We start from the raw sequence: 25,105 nt of genomic DNA, 5'->3' as shown, positions 1-25,105 counted from the left end.
TGCAATGAGCCAGTTCCTTGGATCAGGAAAAGCACCTTCTCGCCTCTGCTCCAGAGAATTTCTGGTGGCAGTCTCCTGCTGCAACCTCTTCTGCTCAGCACAGCCACTTCTTCCGGGTGCCGGCTCGTACCACTGAACACGGCTCTCCTGTATTGCTGGGCAACCTGCCCTAAGGGGCCGGGGCTTCCTCTGAGGACTCGGCACCTCTCCCATCCTGGCAAGAGCAGCACTGAGGGGAGCACCAGGCATGCTCCTCAAATGCCTTATACAGGGCATGAAGGGCTCAACCTACACCGAGCAGCCCCAAGAATGTAGCGCTTTTGCACGCGCTGACCAACAAAATGAGGCACTCACCATGTGCCAGTGCCAGAGAGGCAAGGAGCTGTAAACAGCACTTCTCACATGCTGGGCTCCTCAAAGAACACTTTGGAGGAACAAGAAGAGGCTGGTAAGCGGACAGGCCAACTCAGTAGTACCAGTGCGGAAGTGATAGTCTCTCCTGCACCTCCATAGTAGGCAGGCAGCAGGCCAACACAGACCAGCAGGTAGCAATAATGGCGGTTCCTCCAGGCAGCAGCACTCTAGTAAACTAGGGTCAGAGAGCAGCTGGTAGCAGGGCAACAACCAGAACAGCAATCCTGGTGAATCCTTTGTGCCACCCAGCAGGCAGCAGGGCAACAAACAGAAAGGCAGCCAAGATGAGTCCTTTGGGCAGTCCAGTAGCCCCTCTGGCAGAGATTTGGTCCCAGCTTCAAAAGTGCTCTCCAAACATGTGAAAAAAACACCTGTACTTATACTCATTTTGCACAACTGTTACAAAGGGGGGAGAAGAGGTTTCAACCAGTCCTAACTGGCTGTAGGTGTGCCCCCCCTCTCCTCCAGCATAGGCTCCAGAAATCAGTGGAGGGTAAACAAGCCCTTTGTGCGAGGCCAGGGCACAGCCTTTACAAATTCAGGTGTGCCCCACCTCTCCTTCTCTCTCCCCATTCAACATGCAGATGCACCTTTGTAACACCTCCACCCTCCCTGTGTACAGGCTGTCTGAAAAGTAGGCACAAAGCCCAGCTGTCACTCTGCCCCAGACGTGGATTGGAGTCAAGGTGCAAAACACCAGAGTTATAAGCACAGAGCAATGGCCACTTCCTAGAAGTGGCATTTCTATAATGGTAATAAAAAATCCACCCACACCAGTAAGCAGCAGTGGCATTTCTATAATGGTAATAAAAAATCCACCCACACCAGTAAGCAGCACTTCTCACTGCCATGACAACCATACCAAACATGAACATGCCTACACTACCCTCATAGATCAGGCAATACCCCTTAGACACAAGGTAGGGCATTTCCAATGCAGTCCTATGAGAAGGCAGCACTCACAGCAGTGAGAAACCAAAGGGGATGTTTGTCGCTACCAGGACAGGCCACACAACTAGGCATATGCAGTGCCTTTTACATACATAGCACCCAGCCCATAGGGCTAGCTTGGACCTACCTTATCGGTGGCTTATATGTAGTAAAAGGGGAGCTCTGGGCCTGGCATGTAGATTTAGTTGCCAGGTCCCTGTGGCAGTAAACTCTGCATGCAGGCGCTGGGCTAGCAGGCCTGAGACAGGTTTGAAAGGCTACTTCTGTGGGTGGCGCAACCAGTGCTGCAGGCCCACTAGTAGTGTTTAATTCACAGGCCCTGGGTATAGGGATACTATTGTACAAGGGACTTACAGGTAAATTAAATGTGCTAATCGGGTATAAGCCAATCATACCAAGTTTACAAGAAAGAGCACTGATCAGCAGTGATAAACTGACCAAAGTCATAACATCAGCAAAAAGGGTAAAAAAAATAGGAGGAGGAAGGCAAAAGGTTTAGGGAATGATCCTATAAAAAGGGCCAGGTCCAACAATATACATATATATTTTTATGATTTATTGAAAAGTTGAGTTTTTTTTTAATAGTCAAATTTTTTTTAAAAAACTTGTGGTGTATGAAGCGACCGTAGTTAGTTGTGAAGCAAAACTGAAATGCAGGTGAAGTAACTCGCCCTGCATCTTATCACATCCATTTGAATACACAATATCAAGCAGAGCAGACCAGCAAACTGTACATTTTACAAAGTCAGCATGCTTTGTACTTGAGTATCAGGTAGTCCTAAAATATTGCATGTATTGATATCTTTCTTTTCGTCTTAAATTCTAAGAAAGGAATTGGAGCTCAGCCTACTTGGAACCATGTGGAAATATTGTTCACAAACTCTTCAAAAAATAAACTAGACATAGGCCTATAAGAGGGATAAGAGTTGCCTAAGAAACAGCAACGAAAACGCATCATGCACCTTTTGTCGTAGAGAGAGAGAAATGAAAGTGAAAGTGAAGTTATTGTTTCTTTTGGTTATCACAATATATGTTTAAAACAATCTCAGAATTTCACTTAAAACTCACAGTTAAAATACAGCTATGGTTATGATTTAACACTGAAAACCACTGAAATTAGCGCGTAGTCAGCAGCTTTACAATCCGTAACTCACAAACCAGCCAAAAAAACTCAAACACAAAATGCAATATACATGACCTCACCATTGACATGAGCTAATATGATAATCTTACACATGAGGTTACATCTCATATAAAGTCTTCATACTCCATACAGTGACTCATGTTGAGTTCTCAGCCATTGTTCGGGGACTATGTAATACTTTTATGAACCATAAATTGTGGAAACCAATCTGGGGTCCTTGCAATAGTTGTGGACTCTGCAAAGAGTTTGACAACTATATACATGATTTTATGGCAAGACCGGAGGCTCATATTATGCATTTTCTTTTCTTGTTTAAAAAATAGCAGCAGTCTAGGAAAAACAACATCTCCCAGAAGGCCAAAGGAAAATGGGCCAATGGGAGACAAACAGTAGTTCTAAGAGTCCACCAATCATAGGTCATCAAACCCCTAAATATGTATCTTGACTGTGAACAGCCCTCTTTTCTTGCTGCTCGCAGTCAAGATAAGTATTTCACATTTATAATAGTTTTTTCTCATTACATATATTCTTCATTGTAAAGGTGTTGCCTTATTGTTTTATACGCCTTGTTAGCACGCAACGTTGCCTTTGCTGCCCTTTCATTCCTAGTCGGCTTGTAGCCACATATTTTCGCTTTAGCGCGTCTCCTCAAGCGTGCGTGTTCCTTTTTCCTCTTACCGGCATTCTAAACTGCAGTTTCTCACAGCACGACTTCAGTTCTTGTCAGCGCTTGTTGGAAACGGCAGTTTAGTGCTATTTCTTTACGTGGGACATTTCCTCACCTGTTTGCTGCCTCCTCCCGGCGTCCCGACTTCCTCTTTCACTCAGCTTTTGCCTATTCTCCGCCCATAGGCGGAGCCAAGTTAGTTTTCTGTTAAAGTTAACGGGGACATTAACCCTTTCTCATTTTTATATTACTTTTTTATTGTTCATTCCTGATTAATTCATTTTTTTATGGAAATGGAGGGCTCTTCAATTAAAAATAATTTGGAGGAGGATGAACAAATTAATGAACAGCTGAGTGAGTTCATTCATTGTTCTGTGGAGCAAGCTGTATAAACTTTTATTAATAAATGATCTAAAAATTTGGAAAAATCTATTTCAAGCTTGGTCTCTATGACGATTTTGGCCCAACCTGCGGGGGAAAGCAGAAAACGCCCTATTGCAAAAAATGTTTTCAAAAAGGCGTTGATTAGCGAGGTTAGCTCACAAAAGGCAGAGGATATGGCTCCCCACAAGGCTCCTTCTAAGGAGGGTTCTAAGATTTTAAATTCTAAATCGTCTCTTAAGTTTACAAAGAAATCCAAGCATTTTGCGCCTATTGTGATTTCCAGTATTTTAGATACTGATGATGATAATACAGATTCGGTCTCTGTGGCGAACAATTCAGACGATGACGATTCTGTATTTTCTCCTCCTCCAAAGAAAACAAAGATGATGGCGCTAGAGGCGAGCCAGTCTACAGTAATTTCGGATGCGGAAGGGGTTCCTATGTTTAACCCATCCGATATTCATCATCCTAATTCTACAGAATGGTTCCCTGCAGACCATGTAGGTGATTAAGTGACATCTAGATTGCGCACATCATTGGATAAACAAACCAGAGCCAAACTCCGTTCTGAATGTCCTCGTCCTTCTTTAGCTTCAAAAATTACATCCACACCAGCTATTGACCCTTCCCTCATTACCTTTTTTACCAAGTTTGGTAAGGATCCGCGCAAGGGCGTGGACAAAGCCTGCTCCACTTGGCAGGATAAGCTGCTGGATGTAGTGGGTCCTCTCACCCGCATTTTTGATTTGGCCAAAGCTGCCCGTTTGGACAATTGTACTATTGATCCTGTGGATTTATCTCTATGGGTTCATAGATCCTTTTGTCTACTAGGCAATGCCAATGCAGCAATTACCCACGAACGCAGGAAGGGCCTCCTCCCTAAATTGGATCCAAAATTGGTCAATCTGGCTGTGTCAGACCCAGGTCTCAAGGCAGAAGGGCTACTTTTTGGGGATTCCTTCATCAAGGAACTGAGCAAATATGTTTCAACTTTTGCCTCCTTGGACAAGGCCCAGCAGTCACTTAAGAAGATGTTTCACAGTCTGGTTTTTTCCAGGGCCGGCAGAGACAGGAACCGCTTTGCTGGCCGCTCACACAATAACCAAGGTTCCTGCGGTGCCTTCAATGCCTCCTACCAGGAGTACAGACCGCAATTCTATCCACAAAGAGGACGCGGTTTTGCAACAGAGGCAGCCGAGCTTCCAGACTTTCAGCCCAAACCGGTAAGTCTTTCTTCTGGCCATCCTATTGTAGGGGGTCGTCTGTTGTTGTTCCTTCCAAAATGGCAGTTGATAACTTCAGATCCATGGGTTATAAACACTGTTTGTTCAAGGTTACAACATCGAGCTCTACTCAGAGTCTATTCAGACTCTTTTTCCTCAACCTCCCAAGTTTTCCCAGGAGATGACGTTAGCAATATCAGCAGAAATCCAGGCCTTACTTCAGAAACACGCCATCTTCCCTTGTCACCCAGACCTCTCAGGTTTCTTCAGTTCTATTTTTCTCATACAGAAAAAGAACAAAAAGATGCGCCCAGTCATCAATCTAAAACATTTCAGCCAATTTGTAGTTTACTGTCACTTCAAAATGGAGACTATTCTCCATCTCATGGACTCGCTTCTTCAGGGCGATTGGATGGTGCGTTTGGATCTCCAGGATGCCTACCTGTCAGTTCCTATGCATCCAGATTCCAAGAAATTCCTACAATTCGAATGGATAAATCAATTCTATCATTTGTTTTCCCTTCCTTTCGGCCTTTCTTCAGCTCCCTGGTGTTTCACAAAACTCATGAAGCCCATCGTGTCTTTCCTCAGGGCTCAGGGCATCAGACTAATCATTTATCTAGATGATATCCTCATTATGAACCAAAATAGTACTTTCCTTCAATCTCATCTTCACTTGACCTCATCACTTCTCTCCGATCTGGGTTTACTCTTCTCTTGTTCCAGTCCAACGCATAGAGTTTCTAGGATTCCTCGTAGATTCGGCGTCAGATACTCTTCTTCTTCCACCCGCAAAGGTAAAGTCTATAAAGTCTGAAATTATTCACACCCTACGCAAATCCCTTATATCCCTCAGATCTTTGGCAAGGATTGTAGGCCTGCTGTCATCTTCCATCCAGGCCATTTTTCCGGGTCCTCTTCACTACGTAGCCCTTCAAAGACTCAAAATACATCATCTTCAAAGGGGTCTTGCTTATACAGACAATGTGGTTTTAGACCACGATTCACGCGCAGAACTCCAATGGGGGATAGACCATTTAGACGCCTGGAATGGCAGGACTATGTTTGTGTCAGCCCCAGATCTAGTATTAGAATCAGATATAAAGGCTATCTGGATGGGGAGCCCGGTGTGGTACAATCTCAACTGTGAGTACATGGTCTCTTCTGGAGTCACGGTTGCACATCAACTGTTTAGAAATGCTTGCCGGCTCCTTTGCGGTCAAAAGTCTGGCAAGAGATCAAGTATGCTGTTCAGTTCTTCTCAGAATGGACAACATTTCAGCGGTCAGATATATCAACCGTCTGGGAGGCACAAGATCCAAACCTTTAGCAGAATTGGCAAAAGGGTTTTGGGAGTTTTGTCTTCAAAGACAAATCTCAGTCCAAGCGGAATACATCCCAGGCAATCTCAATACCGTAGCAGACTCGCATTCTCGTTTTCTCCAAGACTCCAGCGACTGGAAACTTCATCCCGACATTTTTCGTGCTATTTCTCGCAAATGGGGTCCATTCCAAATAGACCTTTTTGCATCATGGCTCAACACTCAGTTACCCCAATTCTAAAGATGGCGTCCATATCCGTACGCTCTGCCCTTCGATGCTTTTTCTCAGGATTGGTCAACATCCCTGAACTACGCTTTTCCCCCTTTCATTATGATAAACAGACTATTGGCGCATATCAGGCATCAACAAGCAGTGGTAGTCCTCATAGCTCCTTTCTGGCAATCCCAAGTATGGTTCCCTTCACTTCTAGCATTGGCAGTAGACTCCCTTCTTCTCCTTCCCTCCCATCCGGATCTTCTCACCAACCCCTCCGTCTTTTTCACAAATTAATTTGGGACAACCTTCTTTCCTTTAAGCATGGAAATTGTCGTGGATTCCCAGTCAGTTCCTGCGATTTCGGCAGAAGCTTCAAGCCTCATTGAACATTCATGGGCATCAGGCACAAAAAAGGCCTATAGCTCAACTTTATCCTTATGGCATAGCTGGTGCATGGGAAAAAATATCAATTCCCTTTTAGCAGATGTAACTTTTATAGTTAATTTCCTTGCAGCTGAAGCTAGTAAAGGTAAGTCATACCGTACCATTAATCTGTACAGATCGGCAATTTCTTCCTATCACCCTTACATCAACAGTAAGCCTGCTGGGGAACATCCTCTAGTTTGTTGACTATTAAAGGGAGTAAAGTTTTCTAATCCTCCTTTTCCCAAATACAGTGCATTATAGGATGTCATTGTGGTGTTTAATCTGTTTTTATCTTGGCCTGGCAATGATATGCTTTCATTGAAAAAATTGTCCACAAAGTTGGCTATGTTACTATGTTTAGTTTCATTTAAGCGTCTTTCAGATGTTAGAGCTCTTGATATTACTGCTAGTCATTTTACCCCTTCGGGGGTTTTGTTTAGTATTGATAGACGTACGAACCCTAATTTGTCATCAGTGTTTTATCCTTACTTTCCAGACCATCCTAAACTTTCTGTGGGTCAATTTCTAAAAATATATGAACAACAAACAGCCTATATGAGATCTTCTTCTGCTTCTCAACTAATTATTTCCTTCAAAAAACCTTTCAAACCAGTTTCTTCTCCAACCCTAGCCTGTTGGGTTAAATGGATTATGTCCTTAGCTGGTATTGACACTTCCACTTTTGGCGCACATTCTACAAGAGGTGCTATGGCTTCCAAATCTTTTTGGGCTGGTTCCCGTTTAGAGGATATTCTCAAATCGGCTGATTGTCTAACGACAATGTGTTTAAAGTGCTTTATTGCAAACCGGTTCATCATGTTGCTTTAGATGTTATTAATATGCTTTAAACTCCCATAATCTGGCCTCCGGTCTTGCCACAAAATGTAGATTTTCCTAGTAATTTATGATGGAAAGTCTTAACACGGAGGCCAGTATTATCCCGCCTCAACAATTAATGCCATGATTGTTTTTCCCTCCCTTCCAGCATCAACTACTACTTCACAACCTTCATCGTGATCATCATCCTTCAGCTGAACATCATCGCTCATCTTCATTGGTTTCACCTCTTCATCTACACTGTTTCCATTCGTATGTCATCCTTTTCTCTTCCGAGATCCAGTTATTGAACTTTTGTCAAGACTTCCTGACTTTTGTCATGGCAATTTGCATCTTTTGTTCTATTGTGCCTTTGTTTTTTACTGTTTGACCCTCGCACAAGAAAAGAGGGCTGTTCACAGTCAAGATACTTATTTAGGGGTTTAATGACCTATGATTGCTGGAATCTTAGAACTACTGTTTGTCTCCCATTGGCCCGTTTTCCTTTGGCCTTTTGGAGTTGTTGTTTTTTCTTGACTGCTGCTATGTAATAAACAAGAAAAGAAAATGCATAATACTCGCCTCCGTGTCTTTAATAAAATTAAGACTTTCCGTCATAAATTACTAGGAAAATCTACATTTTCGGTGTGTTCGGTCTGTGGAACTATTGACACATTTAGAAGCTGTTTAACATTCAAAAAGGGAATTATCCCCTCATTAAATGTTAAGTTCAATAGTGGGCTGTGTTTATACTGTGTTTTTGAGGGGGGGTGATATTGTAGATAAACTGAGGTTTTTAAAAATTGCTAGAAGACCAAATGCTCTCAACAATGACCACAAGATTTACTATAAAGTCTGTAATCTTATTGCATGTTTAGGTGATTTAAATGTATTCTTGGCTTTAATTGCCCAAAACTTCATATTTCCTTCCACCAAAACAAAATGTGTCTTTTCCATAGCAACAGGAGACACATCCAACCTTTTGTGAAAAGCAGAAGTTGTGAAAAGGTGCTACTTTAAACAGGTGCTAATTTACATCATCCCAAATAGAATCCACAGCTAGACTTGGCAACCAGCATCGAGTAGGCCTTCCATGTTTGATTGGCCACCTGTAATGGGTTGGATGCAGGTCCAGGTCAGAGGTCAGGGCCTGTAACCAACCCTGCCGCGCATGGCTGAAAACGTTAACCAGGAGGGTTTGCCACCTAAGGCAGATTAGTCACCCAAAGAAAGTTGGATGCAGGGCCTGAGCATATACCAATACATGTACCCAGCACCTACAGAACAACGCTGAAAAAAAACACTGCAGATTTGCCACCTATGGCGTGACAGACACAGAGTCAGGCAAAAGCCTGGATTTGCAGTCAAATCCCACTATTCTCAGTTTAATGTGAAATACAGAGATGTTTAATCGTGCTCAACGGGTTGACTGTCAGCCCATGCGCATGACCAAAACCCTTTCACAGCATTGATTGCCTGTTCACTGCACAATGAAATTGGAAGATGCATATCATCAAAGTAAACCTACACTTTCACTGAAAAAACGAGTTAAAGTACATTCACAGTTACGAATTAAAATCAACAAAACACTGAAATTCACTATACATAAATATGGATTTTTTTCATTTTATCATATTTTATACATAGTATATTCTCCGTTAATATGCTTCCAACAGTAAAAGTGATTTTCAAAGAAGAGTTTAATTATTTTAGTTCAGCGGAACAACACTCGCTTTCTAGGTGAATATTGACAGAATATCTGGCAGTGTTTATCTATTATGAATGCCTTACACATTCATAGTGAGATATGCTCGTGAAGTTCTCTGCGTTGACCTTTTGAATATAATGTAATTTCGCCTAATGGGCACTGAATCTCTGGTGCTGGAATCATCTTTAATTTCTTATGGTATAATATCTACTAGAATGGTATGCCAATCTAATATACACCAAATAACCTCAGTGTTTCAGACTGCAGATCTATTTACGTGTATCTAAAATACTCATAATCTCGATTATGGGGATTTTAAATAATTGTAAAAAAAGAATAACAAGTGAACCCGTGTGCATTTCACTTAATGGCGGGGGTCCGCTCAGTCTGAGTACTCATGACTTAATTCTGAAGTCAGGAGTACTCGAAGAGTAAGTAACATTAAAATCTTTGTTAAGCAGGCGCCTAGAAAATGATTGGTGATTTTCACATCATTTGGTAATCATATTGCAATATAACTGATTTATAAAATATATATGTTATGCAGAAGAGGACACATAGGGGCATATTTATACTCTGTTTGTGCCGAATGTGCGTCAAATATTTTGACGCACATTCGGCGCAAACCATGCCCCATATTTATACTTTGGCGCCCGACCCCGTGGACGTCAAAATTCCATCATGTGAGTAATTTTTTGGAAGCGGGAAACTGCCTTGCGTTAATGATATGCAAGGTAGGTGTTCCCTTCCAAAAAAAGACTTTAAGGCCTGTGCGCCTTATTTATCCCCCAGCGTCATTTTGATGCACAGGAGGGGTGGGCCTTAAAAAACGGCGTACAGCCTGATGTGTGCTGTTTTTTAACGCCTGGGTCAGGGCAGGCGTTAAGTTATCTCTGGGCTCGGAAGGAGTCCAGAGGTGCCCTCCCCTGCCCCCAGGGACACCCCCTGCCACCCTCGCCCACCCCTGGAGGACACCCATAGATGGGGGGACCCATCCCAGGGATTCAGAGGTAAGTTCAGGTGCGTATTTTTTTACGTTTGTTTTAAGTGGCACAGGGGGGCCTGATTTGGGCCCCCCTACATGCCACTATGCCCAATGACCATGCCCAGGGGACATTAGTCTCCTGGGCATGGCCATTGGGCAAGGGGGCATGACTCCTGTTTTGCTAAGACAGGAGTCATGTCAATGAGGATTGTGCATCAAAACAAAAATGGCGCAAGTCTGGTTTGAGGCCTGATTTTTGCCTCAGACCTGACTTGCACCATTTTTTGATGCACAACCCTCATTTTCCCATATGCCGGCGCTGCCTCGTGTGAGTCATTTTTATTTACTCAGACCAGTCCTCAGCACCGGCTAACGTCATTCCATAAATAAGGCGCCCGCATGGCGCGTTGGAATGGCGTTAGCCGGCGGTGAAAATTTTTACGCACAACTGAGTTGGCGCAGTTGTACGTCGAAAAGTATAAATATGGCCCATAGTACGTATTTAAATTCTGGCAAACTACGGTTATGGAAGCAAAAATACATTGAAGGAGTAAAAATGCTATAGATCATCCAAATGTGCATGTTAAGATCCAGAGGCAAATGTATGCTCATGCAGTTGGCAACATCTCCTTCGTGCAAAGCAGTGAGAACATCAAATGTGGCTGATGCGATAGACGTACCTTAATGATTCACATATGGGTGTACATCTGCATTAGAGATTATCAAAACTGCAGGACCATTCTGCCAACTTTCAGATGGCACAATTATATTGTTTGGTTCTGCTATGTTATGGCACGTCTATGCCTTGTAGTATGACTGTATAGCAATGACTTTATCTGTGATCTTAAGTTTTACTCTTTGAAGAATAAGGATTAGCCAGGATGATCAGCTTTTAAGGGATCTGCTTTTCAATTTTACTTCCATATTGTTGGAGGCTGGCCATCTATGCAGTGTGAAAAACCAATCACACCATGTAGAGGGTTCATGCAACCACATGTTGGTTTCCAGAGGTAAAAATCAGATCACCTAATGCTCTAATTTTTAAGATAGTTGGTCGAGCAGTTAGGCTAATCTAGGAGATGTGCTAAGTATTTGCTCTACTCACAAATTCAATCATACACCACACACACTCAATGAATAACTCAAGACCCAAATTTATAAAAAATACTTCAGACTTTTATATAATTTTTAAGACCAAAATCTTTTGGATACGTTAAGTACTTTTCAAGTTATTATTTTTTGAAGTTTTAGCAAAGTTAGTCTTTCTGTGCGTAATTATGCACCATAGGAATCAAAAGGCAGTCACTTTTAAAAATGCATTAAAAATCGCACAGTTGAGTTACCAGTCTCTTCTTTTGCAGAGTGGTCACAGCATTTGGTGGGCACACTGTGCCAGGTGGAGAGTCTCGGGCAGCTCCTGGTTCTGGCAGGAGTAGCGTTGGAGAGGTTCTTGGCACAGGCACAGGGCCACCTGGATGGGCCACTTGAAAAAGGAGCAGGTTTGCAGATTTAAAGTTGGTGCTGTGGGGTCGCCTTGGGCTGATGGGGTTGCAAGGGGTTGGGGACCAGGGGCACACAGCAGATCCCGTGATGCAAGGCCCAGGGCCTCCAGTTGCAGGGCATTTTGGTGGTCTTGGATGCTGTGTGCAATGAAGTCCACTGGAGCTGGAGGTGAGTCTCTTAGAGGGCGGCTTACAGGACAACGGGGGCACTTTGGTCAGAGGTCCAGGGTGTTCCTGAAATCCCTTCGACTGGGGCTTCCTCATGATCCTTTTTCAGTTCTAGGGGTGCTGGTTTTCTCTTGGTCTGATGTCAGCTGACCAGTACCCAGGTTATTCCTGTATCTCGGCCGCTAGGGGGCGCAGTGCCACCAAACTTGGCACAGTTGTGAGGCAATTCAAGGTGGTTGTCAGTGTGTCGTCAGGTCCAGCTGTAAATTCCGGTTGCTGAGATATCGACACTACAGTGAAGTGACCCTCACTGGTTTGTTGGTCCTTTGCAGGTTTCTTGCTTTTCATTGAGTGTTGCCTCCACTCAGGAGGGAAATCTAGGATGATCCTTGAAGCCTGGAGATCACCTGGGTTTCTTGGGGTCAGTCCAGAGTACAGCTCCTCTTCAGTCACGATTGTCAGGACTCTGGTGCAGCAAGTAGGGGTCTTGGTGCCTCTTTTGGAGCAGCAAGTCCTCTGTTCTCGTCCTGGCCGGTTCTTTGGTGCTGGTCTTCTTCTCTTCTTGGGATCCTTTTCAAATCTAAAATCTTGGTCCAGGGGAGCCCACTAAATACTGAATTTAGTGGGCATTTTAGGGGGAACCTGGTAGTGTCCAATGGGACACTTACCCTTGGGTGGCTACACCCACTACAGTGACCACTTCCTATGGGAAGGGTCACTTCCCTAACCCTCATTGGCTGTTTTCCTCCATTCCAAGATGGAGAAAACTGAATCAGAGGGTCCACTTCGCATGCCAGCCCTGAGAGGTGGTGCATGCTCAGTGAGGCCACTCCTCCTACCCTTTGTCTGGTTTCCAGCCCTGGCTCCCACCCAAAGTGGGGGTTTATAAGTGGGGAAGCCCTCTGTTGCTAGCAGCAGGCCTGGGGCTCGAGTTTCAGGGGTTGTAGCCCTTTGAAGCTCACTGCCAGGGTGTTGCACATCCCTGAGGGAAGGGGTGTTAACTCCCCCACCCAGGAAAGACATTGGGGGTCATTATGACCTTGGCGGGCGGCATCAGCTGCCCTCCAAGATCTGACCGCCATGCGGCCGCCAATGTGGCCGCACCCCCGCCGCGGCTATTTGGAGATCCCCGCTGGGCCGGCGGGAGGAAACCTGGTTTCCGCCCGCCGGTCCAGCAGGGATCACGGCCGCAACATAGGAGCCTGCTCCAAATGGAGCCGGCAGTGTTGCGGCCGTGCGGCACCCGTCGCGCTTTTCACTGTCTGCATAGCAGACAGTGAAAAGCTGCATGGGCCCTGTCAGGGGGCCCCTGCACTGCCCATGCCAGTGGCATGGGCTGTGCAGGGGCCCCCAGGGACCCCACGACTCCCCGTTCCGCCAGCCTTTTTTCAGAAAAAGGCTGGCGGTCAGGGACTCGTAATCCCCTGGGCAGCGCTGCAAGCAGCGCTGCCCAGACGGATTATCACTGCGGGGCAAAAGTGGCGGAATACCGCCAGCCCCGGCAGTGCGACCGCGGGGTAATACGCCTGGAAGCACCTCCAGCCTGTTGGCGGTGCTTACATCGTTTTAGCCTTGGCGGTCCCGTACCGCCACGTTCAAAATGACCCCCATTGTCTTACAAACCAGAGAGCCATGGCTCTCCCCCAGGTTTGTAGATTGGCTGTCTGGAGTGATAGGCTGGATGAAACCAGTCAGCAACTCTGCCACTTATGGTTAACTTTTGTAGGAGTCACTTCTAAGGTGACCCCTGGGTACATTTAGGCATAAATCCAATACTGGCACCAGTTTGGATTTATCATTCTGAGTTGTTTGTTACCAAACAACCCAGGGTGCAGAGTAGCCATCATGTAACTAGAAAACTCGTGTTTGACCAGTATCCAGTACATGCATTTAAAATGGCTGCTAAGTTCACTCACTATGTCCTAGGTTTGGCAAGGACACAGTGGAGGCATATTGCTCATGCAGCTATGCCCTCACATACAGTATTGTGCACCCTACCTTAGGGCTGGAAGGCCTGCCAGAGGGGTGTCCATAATACTTGCAGTGTAGGGTGGACAGGGCACAGAGAGGGGGTGTCATGTAGAGCTTGTCTTTTTAGGGTTGCCCCACTACACTCAGCCTGCAATGGCAATGCTGTGTGTATCAGGGTGCAGGGCCCTGGGGGGATCGCACAATCAGTGCTGCTGCCCCCAGGTGCCTACTCTCAATATCTCTTGCCCTGGGCACTGGGGTACCCATTTACTAGGGATTTACAGGGGTATTTAAGAGTGTATCCAATTGTGCCAAGCATTACAACAGATTTGGGGAAATAGCTTTGGCCCAGGAAACCTGTTTAGCAGGGGCCCTGGGCACATCCAACTTCTAGAACACATCAACATCAGGCAAAAAGTGGGGGCTAACCATGCAAAAAGAGGCCTCCTCTCACACATAGTACACGAATGGAAGGATGCCTGACTCAAGCAGGCCAAAGTCTACTCCAAAATGATCGCAAAATATTAATCAGTACCTATTTATCATACTTCCACTTTAGGGACCTGCCTCTAGCAGGGTCTACCTTCTTAGTCCACTTAAGGAAAATTATTTGTTTCTTTGCAAATTAGGGGGCAAATTTATTAATTAATTGTGTTGTCCTTGCATCCCCCAGTGGGGCGCAAGAGTGACCCAACTCTTAAGTTAGATTTAATAAGCTGCATGGCCTTGCGTTGCTTGATGATTCTAGAGTAACGCAACACAAATGTCTTACGTAAATATGCCTCTAGGTAACTAATACATATTTTGGCCCACATTTATGAAAAATGTCGCACAACTGCGCTAGCGCAGTTCTGTGTCATAATTTTTCATGCAAGCTACCGTCATTCCCTAGCACCATCCGTGAGCCAAATTTAAAAAATGAAGCCCTATGCACCTAAGGAAAGAAAAAATAACACTAACCATTGGGACATGCATTAAGAAAAAATTACACTATGCTGCAAATGTTGCGCTAGACCGTTTTGCTGCACATATTTTTCACACAAAAGGATAAAAAAACAACACACAAGCAAGATGGAGATTGCAGGCCAGGAGAGACTCCAGTGAGACCCCAATCACTCAAGTACCAGCAAGGAGGGTCCAGCAAAGTCCCAGAAGAAAAAGAGGAAGCGCAAGGGTATGCTGTCGTAAGATGCTCTCTTCCCTTCTGTTGTGCCTTCATGGCTGCTGTGGTGGTGTTTGGGGCTGCTGTGGTGATGGTGGAGGGACCTGTTGTTGTCACTGATGTCTGCGGTGTATGCCAAGCTGGAGCAGTGACACTTCCATGTTGTCCTGGAGGTTGCAAATGCTCCTTCTGTGCCTCTTCCTTAAGTGTGGTGTGTGGGCCTCTCTTTAATGGCTGGTCTGACTAGGCGTTACATTTTGATGGTAATCTGCCTTAGCATCATTTTTTGGGTCTGCTTGCTTAGCGTGCATTGTTTTTGCATCAGGAAGTAAATATGGTGCTAGAAGGCTAGCGTAATTTTTTGGAAGAGAACACCTACCCTGCATTTCATAGCCACAATGTGACACAAGGTGGGTTGGCTCTTCAAAAAAATGACGCTAACTCAGATATTTTGACACTAGTTGGGTCTAGCATCAAAATATAAATATGAAGTTAAGTTAGCGCTGTTTTAGCGTAAAAAGAATTACGCTAACGAGGCACAAACTTTCCATAAATACAGGCCTGAATTCTTTCTAGAAGATAAAAATTCACATCTTTTTGCGGCTGCACCACACACACGCGGATCCTGTCCAATGTGCTTCCCAGTTACAGCTCTGTATGCTTGTTCTTTGGTAAGCCTGTGTTTAGCTCTACATTTGGATATCCAGGTGTGCTTTATTGTGTGTTGGAAAGTACAAGATTAAAAGCACAGGGCACAAGCCTCATTTCTGTGTTTCTATTAGTTAAGTAATACCTAAAATAATAACACATTAATGAAACACAATATAAACGTTTACATATAGTATACATATAGAATGCAGCAATTCTTGTCATTTTGGCTTTTCATCCTTTGCTACCATGTGACATGCTATAACAAAATATGATCAAGTACATTGCATATGGTTAACTGTATCCTAATTGTGATACATTAAACTGATATTGATTTATTCATGTAACATAAGGACATATCCTTTGGTGACCGCAAATCCTATGTCCTCGAAAGCTGAATTAATCATTTTGACCGTGGCCCGTGAAAGAGATTGCTAGTATATTAAAACCCAATTTTTTTATTTTTTTATTTGAATAACTCTTTGTTTACAGATACAGTTGCTTGTTCTTGCTGAATACTTCTTCATATTCCATCTGGCAGTCAAACTAGTTAGGGGTAAAGTGCATCCTCAATGTCATGCTCATGAAAGCAGAATACCTTTTTAGCGCCTAAATGCCCATTTAAACCGGCACCAGAGATATCTTAGTTTCACTTTCCATTATCCTTTAATGGCTTACCTGCAAATAGCATGAGCCATCTGTTGACGAAGAATACAATTTACAATACAATATTAGGAGGTCCTCTCAATCAATTTCTTGCTCATAATGTTTTTCTTGACGGTTTTCAGTGCTTAAGTTGAGCTAATGGTTGCCTGCAGGGGCCACCAGCAGTCAGTGTGGTGGACTGGAACTAATTTTTCCTATTCAGATATTGACTGAGAGCAAGAGAGGAAAAGACACACAAATGGGAAAGAAGGAGGAAGAGATTATACGAAATTAGGTCACAAAGGGAGAAAAGAGAGACTGGCAAGAGTGAGATGAAGGGGCCAAGAGTATCTGGTAGTGGATTAAAAAGGCCTGGGGTAGATTCAAGACTAGCAGCTTTGATATTAGGTGCATTGATTATAATAATGGCCTGGACTTCTGAACAGAGCTGCGAGCACAGGAACTCAACTTTTTTAATTAAACACTGACTGTGTCAATTGTTTGGATGCCCCTCTTGTCTTTCTCATTTCCGTCTATTTTTCGTTCCTGCCTATTATTGTGTTTGTCCCATCAAAGGAGCTTTTAGGTCTCACTGAGTTTTATTTGGATTGCCTGTATTCTTCATCTGCCAATATCAAACTTTGCATAGCAGTCCATATGAAGGACTATTTTCTCTCTGTATCCCTTCCTCCTCACCTCTTCCCTTCCTCTCACCATGCTATCCTTATGAAAAATGTCCCCCCGACACCCATTTGTATATCTAACCTGCTTGTGCACTGAGCGTCACCAGCCTTCGTAGCACCGGGTGGCAATCATTTACAACCATTCTAAAATGGTTTACACTTCTTTGTAATACTTGTTTTTGGATGCATTTTCTTTCCTTTGAATTTGACCATTTAAAAATGGCTTCAGCACATGAATGAGCAGACATGGCTGCAGCCTTTAAATTTAGATATGTTTTGTGTTAAGAAAACCATTTGAAGATGGCTGTTGTGAATACTTGTCCACACATGTCATGTGCGTCAGCCAGCATTGAATGGGTTCTCTTAAAGTAATAAAAACACTCAAACATGGCTACCACAAAGGCATGAACATGTAGGATGGTAATCTTTGAATAGATTTCTTCAAACAAAAGAAAATTCATTCAACAATAGCTGCTGCACATGAGCATTCACTCACAGCATCCATTTTTAAATGATTTTCCTTACTGTGTCAGAAAAAAACTTTTAAAAACCTTTAAAGCTGGTCCTGTGGTTGTGCACACGTGCAATGTTCCATCGTTTTCTCTATTCACACAGGTGAGATCTATTGTCTTTGCCAATGCTTGTTTTACATTCAGGTACAAGTATCCCGGTGTGCAACTTGAAATCTATTGTGACATCTCCCAGGATCCCATTCCACCATTGTAGAATTCTACATAGTGTAGAGCTGATCACAGGGAAAATTGAGATTCCTGTGTAAATGCACATATTTGTTTCTCAGAGGGTAAAACAGGTTTCCCCTGTTGAGAGTTAATGTCCCCTTAGTTGAAGCTAATTTCCAACTACTCCTTTGTAGGATAGTTTCAGATCAGACTTTGGTATTGCCCCCAAATGTACATATTTCCAGATACCCCCAAGCATCAAAGCAAACCATCCCTTGAAATGCCATCATCCTCCCTCTGAGTAGTGATGTGCAAAATTGCATGTTACATTAAAGGTCATGAACATCTGTCAAACTGTAGTGAAATTACACTTTCATAGTGCCAGTTTCTACAACAATACATTTAAACCAGTACATACACTGTTTAAAGAGTCTTGATAGACGCATGCAGGAGACTGGTTTGAGCTTAAGTCAAACCTTTTCTGTATGAACCAACCTCTCGCTGGTATCTCAAAATTTTACACAAGATGTAAACTTATATTTAAAAAGATAAGTTTAATTGCTTGGTGCAAAATTCAAGAAAGTTCCTGAATGTTGTGTAATGTAAACACAAATTTTGATGCCGGATTAAATTTCCTCTGATGCCAGTAATCATTTAATGAATTGCTGACACACATAATTGAGTTGTTTTTAGCCATACACTTATATTTAGAGTTAGAAATACTTAAATAGGGTCTAGACCAGCGAGTCATCTGGATATGGGTTATCTAGGGCACCTCTGATCCCAGTAGTCACCTCACTTGTCACATTACATCAACTATAACTCAGGACTTTTCCATGCATTGTTTATATCACTGTATACTACATCACTTATAACGTGAAATCATAGCATTTAAAACAACACTTATAACATCTCAAATGACATTATTTGTCAGAACATAGTGCATGGTAGAGTGTTGAATTATAGTTAGTGTTGACTGGTTAGCGAGCTGACAAGATTGTGTAATGAAGTGCCCTACTTAATATTCAAAGGTGGTGGATAAACTGTAAATGAAAGTTATAACCATAACTTTAGCATTTTTAAAGTGTGTGCAGTATAAACTTGGTTTGTGTAGGGAAAATACGTTTTTGTACCTATAATTAAGCTTTAACCTTTGGATTTTTCTTTGCTTTCAATGGGTGGTTTTCAATTTGTAAAAGAAATAGGTTTCAAACTGTAGAGTCCAGTGTTGTAAGTGGAGGTTTGTTATGTGGAGTGTCATACAGTACAGTGGAGGCCAGTGTTGTAAAATTCACTGTCATAGACTAGAGGTTTGCAGATTGGAAATGAGTTGAGTAGAGTAGAGTGGAGTAGAGTCTCTCACAGTGTAGTAAAGTGCTGTATAGTGTAATGGCATGGTGTCTCATATAGTACAGTCAAGTAATGTAAATTGGAGCAGTGCGTTGTACAGTGGAATGACATGTGGAAACAGTAAAGGTGTCGTAGACTGTCACATAGTGGAGTAGAGAGTTTTAGAGTGGAGTAGGATGATGTCGAGTGTCATAGAGAGGAGTATCATAAAGTGACTTGTAATGAGTGGAGAAAAATGAGTGGCATGTTGTTGAGAGTTGTACAGTGCAGTACGGTGGCATATAGTGGATGGGCATAGACTAGAGTAGAATGTCATAGAGTGTAGTACCGTGTTACAGAGTGGAGTTGAACACAGTAGAGTAGAGTGTTGAACAGTGGAATGGCTTAGAGCGAAGTATAGTACAGTGGCATAGAGTGCTTTAAAGTATAGTAAAGTGGAGTGTAATGGAGTGGAGTTCACTGGAGTTGGGTAGTGTAGAATAGAGTAAAGTATCATGTGGTGGAGTGGCATGTTGTAGACTACAGTGGAGTGTAGTGGAATGGAGTGGTACAGAATACAGTCTAGTAAAGTGTCATAACCTGAAGCACCATATTGTGTAGTAGAATGTAGTGGTGTGTTGTACAGTATTGGCAAGTGATGTAGACCACAGTAGAATAGAGTGGCACACATTCTACTTAATTTTTGTAGAGTGGAGTGGTGTATGGTACTGTACAGTGTTGTAGAGTGTAGTGCAGAAGACTGGCATTCAGTGTTATAGAGTACAACGGCATTGAGAGTCGTACAGTGCAGCAGTGAAGTAGAGTAGAGTACTGGGCCAAAAGAACAAGTTACTTACCTTCGGTAATGCCTTTTCTGGTGGATACATTAGCTACCTGTGGATTCCTCCCTGAAATAATTTTCCCCACGCGCCAGCACTCAACTGAAATTTTCTTCTAGCTCTGCACATCGACGAAGACATCACAATTGCCCGACTCCACGCGACGCCGTATGACGTCATCCAGGCAATAAGAAGCCCTCGTCGATGTGCAGACATCAGTTATCACCATTTTTTACGTGCCTTTGAGAAGAACAGGTAAACACTGACATCACAGAGTGATATAAGCACATAAAGTAAACTTATAAACCAACTTTTATTGCAATAATATGAAACAAAACTAATGGAAACAACACACTAAACATGCAAATAAATATATATACATATCCAAACATGTTTCCTTTGAAATATGCCATATATATATAAAGAAATATATATACATTGCATTATCATATACAAATATACCGGGGCTCACCCAAGGAATTCGTGGAAGACCAATCAGGCAACGGGGAGGGGGGTGGGACAGTGAGGAATCCACAGAAAAGCGTTACCGAAGGTAAGTACTTGTTCTTCCGATGGATACAACTACCTGTGGATTCCTCACCTAAAGAATAGAGTCCCAAAGCAGTACCACCTCCGGTGGGTGCCTGAATGGTCAAACCAAGAAATCCTGCAGCACTGAGCGGGCAAAATGGCTATCCCTCCTGACCTCAGAGTCCAAACAATAATGTTTGACAAAAGTATGAAGGGATGCCCAAGTTGCCGCTTTGCAGACGTCAACAACAGGAACACCCCTAGCCAAGGCCGATGAAGCAGCCTTAGCCCTGGTGGAATGGGCTCAGAGCCCTACAGGGGGTTCTTTCTTTACTAAAGAATAACGAAATTTGAAACAGAGAATGACCCACCTGGACAGCGTTCTCTTGTGGACAGCTCTGCCTCTCCTCTTCCCCACGTATCCAACGAAGAGTTGATCTTCTTGCCTGAACTCCCTTGTCCTGTCGACAAAGAAGCTCAACGCTCTTCGTGGATCCAACCGGTGAAGCTTCTCTTCCTCCTTGGATGGATGAGGTGGAGGTTAAAAGGAAGAGAGAGTAATAGACTGCCCCAAATGAAAGGGTGTAACAACCTTCGGGAGGAAAGCCGCCTTGCTCCTTACACCACTTTGTCCCTGAAAAAGGAAAGATATGGGGACTCTACAGTAAGAGCCTGGAGCTCACTCACTCATCTAGCCGATGTTATGGCCACTAGAAAAACTGTTTTCAAAACTAGGAATCTTAAGGAACAAGAGTGCATCGGCTCAAGTGGCGATCCCATAAGAAAGGTCAATACTAAATTAAGATCCCACTGTGGCTTAACAAACGGAATAAGCGGAAACTTATTAGTAAGACCCTTAATGAACTTCAATACCAGAGGTGACTTAAACAGAGAGGGTTGGTCTGGAAGGCACAGAAAGGCCGACAGCGCTGATAAATAGCCCTTAACTGTGGCAACTGCACAACCCTTCTGTGCCAAGGATAAAGCAAGTAACAATATATCAGACAAATGGGACTTCAAAGGATCAATTTGGTTCTCTCCACACCAACTCACAAATCTGGCCCACCTGCTTGCATAGATCGATTTGGTGGAGTGTCGCCTGCCCGATAAAATAACTTCCACCACCTCCGGCGGGAGAGAAAAGGAACTCAGATTGCCCATTCAATCTCCAGGCATGAAGGTACAGGCTCTGGAGGTGGGGGTGTAGAACCTGCCCCTGCAACTGCGAGAGGAGGTCTGCCCTGCACGGGAGATGGAGCGGAGGGCACAGAGAGAGTTGGAGAAGATCTGAGTACCATACCTGTCTTGGCCAATCCGGAGCTATTAAGATGACTTGAGCCCGATCTTGGCAGATCTTCCTCAAAACCCGAGGAATCAAGGGTATGGGGGGGAACGCGTAAAGCAACTGACCCTTCCAGAACATCTGAAACGTGTCCCCCAAAGCTCCTTGCACCGGACACTGGAGGCTGCAAAACGACAGGCAGTGCGCGTTCTCCCGAGTGGCAAACAGATCTATCTGTGGATACCCCCACATCTGGAAGATGTAAAGAACCAGATCTGGATGAAGATGCCACTCGTGATCGGTCGAGATGAGCTGACTGAGACTGTCCGCACGCACGTTCAGAACTCCGGCCAAATGATTTGCTACCAAGCAAATCCTGTGGTCCTGAAGCCAGGACCAGAGCCGAAGAGCTTCTCTGCAGAGAAGATACGACCCCACTCCTCCCTGCTTGTTTATATACCACATTGCGGTAGTGTTGTCTGTCAGGACCTGAACTGACTGACCGCAAAGGGAAGGGCGAAAGGCCTTGAGAGCCAGACGTATCACCCGCAATTCCAAGAGATTGATGTGAAACTTCTTTTCCACTGGAGACCAACAACCTTTGATCTCCAGGTCCCCCATATGAGCTCCCCACCCTAGAGTGGAAGCATCCGTTACAACTGTGGCCACTGGCGGAGGTAGCGAGAACGGCCTTCCTTGCGACAGGTTGCCGACCGCAGCCCACCATCGAAGATCCGCTGCAGCGTCTCAGGAGATCGCTATCGAGTCCTCGAGATCTCCTTTGTGTTGAAACCACTGCCTGCGGACGCACCACTGAAGAGCCCTCATGTGCCAGCGTGCATGCGTGACCAGCAAAATGCAAGAAGCGAACAAACCAAGCAGACGAAGGACCTTGAGGACTGGAATGACTGCTCCATTTCGAAACATTGGAATCAACACCTGAATGTCCTGAACCTGCTGTGGCAGAGGAAAGCCCTGATTCAATGTTGTTGCCAGCACTGCCGCTATGAACAGGAGGCGTTGAGAGGGCTCCAGGGAAGATTTGGGCACATTCACTGAGAAACCCAGGTCAAACAACAACTGAGTTGTCAACTGCAGGTGATGCCGCAAGAGCTCCGGAGACTTGGCTTTGATCAACTAATCGTCCAGATAAGGAAATGCTGCTATTCCCTTTCTTCTGAGTTCCGCTGCCACCACCGCCATCACCTTCCTGAAGACTCAAGGTGCCGAAGTAAGACCAAACGGAAGGACCGCAAACTGATAGTGCTGCGACCCCAACACAAACCGGAGATACTTCCTGTGCGACTTGAGGATCGAAATATGGAAGTACGCATCCTGCAAGTCGACAGACACCATCCAATCTCCTTCGTTCAACACCAAAAGAACCTGTGACAGGGTCAGCATTTTAAACTTTTCCTGCTTGAGGAACCAATTCAAAATCCTCAGGTCCAGGATTGGCCTCAACCGACCATCCTTTTTGAGGATCAGGAAATACCTTCAATAGCCGGCCTGACCCCTCTCCTGCTCTGGAACCAACTCCACTGCACCCTTTGACAAAAAGGACAACACCTCCTGTTGCAGTAACAGAAGATGGTCATCCGAACAGAAGGATGGGCGGGGAGGGAAGGGAGGAGGAAACTCCCGAAAGGGAAGAGCATACCCTTTCCCCACAATGTCGGTGACCCAGGAGTCTGATGTTATTGACTCCCACATGTGAAGAAAGTGAGTATGTCTCCCCCCTACAGGAGACATGTGAGCAGGGAGTGGTGGAGGACTAAGGCTGCTTTCCCTGCTGCACCCCTCGGGAGGAAGAGGAAGAGGCAGAGTGCTGCTGGGTGGCACCTCTAATGCGTACTCTACCACTGCCCCTGAAGGATCTGTAAGGAAGAGTTCCTGCAGATTGCTGTCCTGCCACATGGAGCCTGCCACGAAAGGAAGCGCCATGACCAAAACCTCTAAACCTCCTAAAAGACTTCAAAGCAGAGGATGTGGCTGCTTGTAGACCCAAGGACCTCGCCCTGGCTCTACTCTCTTTAAATCGTTCTAAAGCAGAGTCGGCTTCTGATCCAAAACGTTTGTCTCCATCAAATGGCAGGTCCAGGAGAGTAGTCTGAACATCAGGGGAGAACCCTGACGATCACAGCCAGGCCTGCCGTCTCGTCGCTATGGATGTGCCCATAGCCCTGGCCACCGAGTCCGAGGTGTCCAGCCCAGATTGAATTATTTGGGTCACCGTCAACTAGGCGTCCGACAAAAGGTTCAACACCTCTGTGATAAACCCGGGTGGCCCTTAGCCCCATCCATAAGGGCATAAATGTAACAACCTAAAATGCAAGTAGCACTGGTAGATTTTAAAGCCATGCTGCAAGAAGAGAAGGCCTTTTTAGCTGCCTGGTCCATCTTCTTAGACTCCCTGTCCGCTGGAGCCCCGGGAAACTAACCAGGAGCAGAACGGGAGGAGCACAACGCTTTGACAACCAAACTCTCCGGAGTTGGGTGGTTGGTCAGAAAGTCCAGATCATCTGGTGCTACACGATAGCGTCTCGCCACCGCCCTGTTCACGGCCTCCGAAGTCACTGGCTTCTTCCAAATTTCTTTAATAGGATCCAAAAGAGCCTCATTGAAAGGAAGAAGAGGCTCCGCCACAGCTGGCGCTGGATGTAGCACTTCGGTCAGGAGGTTTGTCTTCACCTCCGCAGCAGGAAGTGGAAGGTCCAAAAAAGTCTGCTGCTTTCCTCACTACAGCGTAAAAAGAAGCAGCCTCCTCTGTATACTCCCCCGGAGAAGCCAAGTCCCATTCCGGGGAAGTGTCTAGGCTACTTGCAGTATCCAAGCCTTGCAGGTCCCCTGAAGGCTCCATGATTTCACCTTCCTCCAAATGCTGCCTCTCATATTCCTGTTCTTTCAGCAGCCTTAGAGCTAACCTCCTGGAGCAGAGCCTGGACTCAAGCCCCGGTGTCGATAGGGCGTCAGCCAACGCCGACCTTTGACGACGCCAACCCTCGGAGCCATCCGTAGCGGGATCCCCCGGCACCACACGCAATTTCAAAGTCGACTGGATCCGTGGTGAATCCATAGGTGCTGGAACAGTGGACGTCGTCGGCGACACCGGTCTTCTGGGAGACGCCAAAGGCATCGGCGCCAAAGCGGTAGTTCCAGAAGAAAGAAAGGGCATAAAGGGTGTCGGCTTTTAATGAGCCGGAGCACCCAAGTCAAAGGCCAAAGGACCTGACGGACCCGCATGTCCACCACCAGGTGCCATGGTGGCAAAAATATTAAACATGGCATTCAGAAATGCTGCAGGGTCCGTGCCCGGCGCCGGGAAAGCCGGATACATGAATCGCATGACTTCATGGTCGGAACTAAGACACCATAAGCAATTCTCATGGTGGTCCATGACCGACATGC

Source organism: Pleurodeles waltl, chromosome 4_1 (genome assembly GCF_031143425.1).
Source record: "Pleurodeles waltl isolate 20211129_DDA chromosome 4_1, aPleWal1.hap1.20221129, whole genome shotgun sequence".
Lineage (NCBI taxonomy): Eukaryota > Metazoa > Chordata > Amphibia > Caudata > Salamandridae > Pleurodeles > Pleurodeles waltl.
Note: the sequence above shows the minus strand (reverse complement) of the source record.